General features: G+C 37.4%; 1 protein-coding gene across 1 annotated transcript in view; it reads right to left on the bottom strand.

Moving 5' to 3' along the window:
- The window catches only part of FGF10 (fibroblast growth factor 10), a 59,038-nt gene that overhangs the window by 52,103 nt on the left and 1,160 nt on the right, over positions 1-5,775 (bottom strand). The window lies entirely within an intron of this gene.

Here is a 5,775-nt window from a genome sequence, read left to right as displayed (position 1 = left end):
GCCCACTTGTAACCATTTCTTTCCCCTGCAACTTCCATTTGTTGCACTGTACTCATGAAGTAGCATAATCAGGTTTAATAATCCACTCAGCTAATGAATCCAGTTTTAATATCCATTCAGTGGTTAATGATTAAGCCACTTCCTCCTCACTTCTACCCTTGAAGATTCACTTTTCTTTGTAAGAACAGAGAATTTTCTCAGACTGACTCTTCAAAACTTCACGTAATAATATTTGCTGTTTCCTTTCTACTATGTTGTAACTAACTGAGATGTTTTACAATGAATTGGCACTAGAAACAAGCAACTAATATAGCTAGGTAAGGGTCTTTCCAGTTAACAGAGCTAATGGTTGGAAGTACCATTGACTCTTTTTGTGTGTTCAAAGCATCTGAACAATTGAGAGCTGCAGCATTTCAAAATACTGCATCAAAATAAATTTTTGAAGCAAAAGGTGAAGAATTTGTTTGGTTCAGTACCTACAATAAGACTAGTGATACTACTATACCTACTGACCAAGAAACTTAAGTGTGCTAATGTGAACTAAATGCAGCCTCCGTTTCTGATCTGATAATTTGGTTTTCATAGCCCAAAGGAGCAAAAGTTACTTTTCCATGCAGTCTCATACAGCTGACTTTTGTTGTTAATGGTGATAGATTCAGACTGTTTGTGCTATTCAAAGTGGCAAAGAGTTCATTATATCATAAATTCCAGAATATTAGGGTAAGGTAGTTCAATGTCTAATGGGGACTACAAGCAGTGGTAACAGGTGTTCAAAACGTGTCAACTAAAATTCAACTCCGTGCTGTTTTGAGAAAGAAGGAATTAAATAAGAGCTAGATTCAGAAAGCTCTTCAGAAAACAGGAAACAAAGAAGCAAAACCAGGTTATTGCATTATAACAAATCCCAAACCGACCAAATAATTTCTCTGCTTTGCTAAGACTTATTTCTACCATCCCAAATTTTAAGAATAGAAATATAATATTGCTTACAAATATTATTTTTTTCCCTATTTTTCAATCTTTCTTTTGCTATTTAGAATCTTACTTGCTCAGAGAGCTCTGGAATCTACCTTGATGGGAGATGTTGCCCTGTGTTCATACTAGTACCTGCTATTTTTAACATAAGACCACAGGCTAATAATATTTGCTCATAGAAGAGTTTTTCGTTTTCCGAAATGAAGGGCTCTGTGGAATAAATGAAAACTCCCTTATTACAGGATCTGAACTGACTCCCATTTGAAGTGAAAAGGCCCCTATTCAGACACAGCTCAAAGACATCTGAAAGTCATCTTAAAATGCCTTATTTCAAAACAGAGGTTCTTATCCTATGAGTGAATGCATCCAAGATGTTTCAGAAGTGTAAGCACATTCTATAGTGCTCACTCAGCTAACGCCATCTTCAAGGGAAGCTTTAACTGAGCCACTATCTGAGAACTCTCCCATTAAAACAGCAGCACAGCACCTATAAGCCTACATGCCCCTTTCTTCTACTTTATTCTGAGGTTTTAAGGAGAACAAACTTGAAACTGGCTTTTTTTTTTTTTTTTCTTTTTTTTTTTTGTGGCTGTAAGTTAGATTAATGAATACAAAAAGACTTCTTACAACCGTATATTTTCAACAGATTTATGACAGGGTTATAGTATCAGCATGGAGGGTCCCCAAGGCAGGAATGTAGTAAGGGTAACAGGAGAGTGTCATGTAGACATTAAATAGTACAATTTCTTCCACATTCATAAATCCTACGTGCCTAAGATTGTATACTGCTGGTTATAAATTACGTAACTGAGTTCTGCAGAGGAAAAAAAAACGACAACAAACTAAACCAAAAGCAAGACCCAAAGTGAGAAATCATCTCCATAAGAATCTCACTTTTCATATGAAAGAAAACCTAAGTTTCAAATTACTTCACTAAAACAGTATTATTTCCTATTTTAAGTAATCTTGATTGGTAAAAAGTTAAACCAGGCTTCCATGGGTGATAAAACAAGACACATATGTCTACTAATCAGTCTTTTGGAAAATGAAGAAAAATTCTCACATTGATTTACAAATACCAGCTCATGAGGAGACAATAATCCCAAAAAGATGGCTTGAAAAATATTTGGTAGAAAAATAACATTTTACCAAGTATTCTAATCTGGTTTGAGCTTTACAGCTGAGGTTAAGATACCTATCAAGTTTTATTATTTTTTTTTTATATACCTGTGGTATAAACAAAAAGCTGAGTATCAAACTGATACTCATTTAATGCAGTTTATATATAGCTCAATATATAGAACAAAGCTGTATTTATATGCCGTGTAGATATGTACACACTTAAAACCTTCAGTAGTAATGCTGAGCACCTCTAGTAAAGTGATTGTTTAGAAACTTAAGAGCTACAGAATAAGGCTCAAAACTTTCCTGCTATTATGCATTGTGTCACTAATCTGATGATACGCTAACTAACGCGAAATGAAAACCTATTAGGGACTTCAGTAGGTCCTCCCCCAGTGAACACTTTTACTCTGCAATTGCAGTGCTTTTGCCTTGTTCTGGATTAATCCCCTTCGGATGCTCAGAAGCCAGTTAAGAGTCTCTCAGCTGGTGTAAGCCCTTTTAACTCTGCTTGAGGTAAATTGTCTGATATAGCTGGGGATGCAGCCATTTCTTATCCACCTACTTAGAGCAGAGGTGACACCAGGCAGTGGCTGTGCCGCCATCTACCGTAGGTTCTGCATAGCACTGCTTGGTCCAAAGCCCACAGGAATCACTCCAGCAACTCCTCCCCCTAATATCCATGCTCAATGACACAAACTCCACTCCCTAAACATGTACCTAAATAATGGCCTGATCCTGCAATCCTTGCTTAGGCAGAACTTCCTCTACAGACTGCAGGTCAGCTGCTTCTAATTAAACATCACAGATTATGTTACTGTTCTTCAGCTGCTAAAATCTGTCCTGTAAATTTGAAGTCTGTGCGCTTCTAGTATTATTAACAGTTGCCTTAAAAGTCATCTGAAAACAGTGTAACACTCCAAAATATGTTCAGATTTCCCTGAACCAGCTTATTATGTATCGTGTAGCTCAATGCATGCCATCCATTAAACCCAAAGAGTTTCACATCTTCAAGAAGGATTTCTGGGTGCAAGTAAAGTCAGAATCTGCACCCATACAGTTCTCTCTCCATTTTAATGTGTGGCTTAAGATTTTCTTGATCATCCCAGACTCAGGTTATAGTGAAAGCTTTTGTAGTTGCTCTTTGGAGGCTTTTTCATTCTGTTATATCCCCAACTATTATTTAAGTAACTAGAAGACAGTATAGTTCTCCTTATCCACGCATGGCAGGGGCTCTTTCAAGAATAGGGTCAAGTAACTTCATAGCATTGATGCTATGGGATGAGCTAGTGGTTGCATTTCCAGGACAAACTACCAGATGTAAGGAACAAGTTAAAAAAAACCAACACAACTAAAAAGTGTCCTCCTTCTATCTAGTGACAGACACCCTCCAGCTGTGCCCAATGCTGCAAGTTCCCTCAGCCTCCTGACAGAGCATTCAGAAGCCACTTCTGTTCCCATTACCCTATAGGTAGAGAAAGGATAATGGAACAGTTCCAAGCAACCAGGTTGGAAGACATCTGCCAGAGTAAACTTTAAGTTAGCACACTCTACACAATATTTATAGAGCAAATCTATGAATGCCACTTGAGCCATTTAAAAGCTGGAAACTAAATTCTGTTTTCTGAATGTTTATTCTGACTCTGTCCAACTGCTCTTCTTACTTGACAGTGCTTAATTGGCAGTCAGCCATGAAAGCTGTTGTCTAATTACACAACATATCATGATCTTACAGCCCTAAAGATAAGGGTTTACTGCAGCATAAGTGGATTTTAAACATTAACATATGAGAAAAAGAAAATTAGCCCGCAAATTAGAATATTTCAAAGTTTTGCATGTCAAATTCATTAATATTAGTCTAAGAAAGCATGGTTTTGAGAGAGGAACTTGGGGATTAGGTAATCTTTAATGTTAAATAAGCTACAATTTTGTGGGCTGACTGACTAACCCTTTATGCAGGGCAGTATGTCTTCTGATGTGATTACATAGTTTTTACTATCTTAAAGATATCACATATTTGCATAGAATCAGCCAAGCTGGGGACTACGGCAGCAGTATGATGGCACAGCTACACATTATGAAAAGCACAGATTTTGTTAATCACTTGCAACATTTTGCTACCTTGAAATAATGGTGCAGCAACTGCATTCTTAAATGGTCTCAGTGTTTTCTGTAAAAACACAATTTCACACTGCAAATTATAATGGCTATTAAAGAAGAACATGTGCCACTATCTTCTGCTAACAAGAACCTAATTGTTTTGCATTTAAAGATGGTCTAGGTCTGACTTTTTGATATAAATCTGGCTAGCAAGTTACAAATGTTAAGCTTATGGAAGTCCTTTCTTCACTGCACATAAACTTGAGGAGCATGATGCAACTATGTATAAGAAAGGTACTGTTTTGCTTTTATAGGAAGTCATTCTCCTCTCCTTCAGCAGATCCTCTTCAAATGTGACAGTAACCATGACATAACCAAGAATGCCAATTCTCTTTCCAATGCAATGACTAGAAAGCTAGGAAAAAAAGGGTCTCACCATACAGTTGCAGGGCGTTGCTCCTGGACGTACAGTGAAAGAGTGGGAAGAGGTATATGTGCATTTCAGAGTATTCTTCCTTTTCCTGGCAAGATCTCTCAGGTCAGCATGTGCACAAATTCACTCCCTGAACAGTTCTCCTGGCTAAGTGGGGCTGCTCAAATGAGTGGATACTTCTCTGAGTTCACTGCTGTCAGATTGGGCCCCTATAAGCCTTTTTGGCAGCTGTGTTCTGCAGAGAATGGCTGGTGTTCTCAGGGACACACAGAAACCTTTCTGAATCCCATTTTAGGGGAATGATGCTGTCCTCCTCCACAAACAAAAGTGATGTAAGAAATGCAGTGCTATACCTGATTTCACACAAAAGCATAAAAAATGAAGACTTCATCATAGCTCTGTTTTTAAAAAAATAGGCTATGAAATACAGAGAGGGAGGTGGTAAGATTCAGCTGCTTTGACATCTAAACCTTTCACAAATATTAAGTGCATGGTAAAGTATGAAGTTGCAAGGTGGAGCAAGTGAAGTAGTGACATATGATACAGCAGCCCTCTCCTCCCTGTTTGTAAGCCTATGTTATGGGTATTTAATAGAAATACAGCTGAATTAACAGTAATGTCTATCACACAGAATGGCAACCTGCTGAGGTATCAGTACTTTGCACATTAGCAAGCAAGAGATCTAATTCAGTCACCTAAATTTGCTTTAATTTAACAGAAGATTTATCCCCAGGTTTATGGGTTTATGTAAAACAACCCGAGAATCAAAAGTGTTTCTTCACCAGTGAAGCAAGTCAGAGTTTCCTCCAACACTTGCATAACTGAGCTTACTTTCTCAGAGGACACAGTCACTTAAGAGTTACTATAACACTATACCGTGATTTACTACACTTCCTTCAATTTGAGACGGCACAGACAGGAAAGCCAAATAAAGGTTACATTTCTAGCACTGACAGTAAAAAAACCCAAACAACTACATCACCAGATGCATGCTTTTACTAAAAGCCTAATTAGTAGCACAGAAAAGGTTGAAACTACAACTATGGAAACAGCCCATGTAACTTTCACTTTGATATAATTTCTTAAAAAAAAAAAAAAAAAAACAAAAAAAAAAAAAAAAAAAAAAAAAAAGTGGGGTGGGGCGG

Source organism: Chaetura pelagica, unplaced genomic scaffold, assembly GCF_000747805.2.
Source record: "Chaetura pelagica isolate M959 unplaced genomic scaffold, ChaPel_1.0 scaffold546, whole genome shotgun sequence".
Classification (NCBI taxonomy): domain Eukaryota; kingdom Metazoa; phylum Chordata; class Aves; order Apodiformes; family Apodidae; genus Chaetura; species Chaetura pelagica.
Note: the sequence above shows the minus strand (reverse complement) of the source record. Positions and strands in the feature narration are given on the sequence as shown.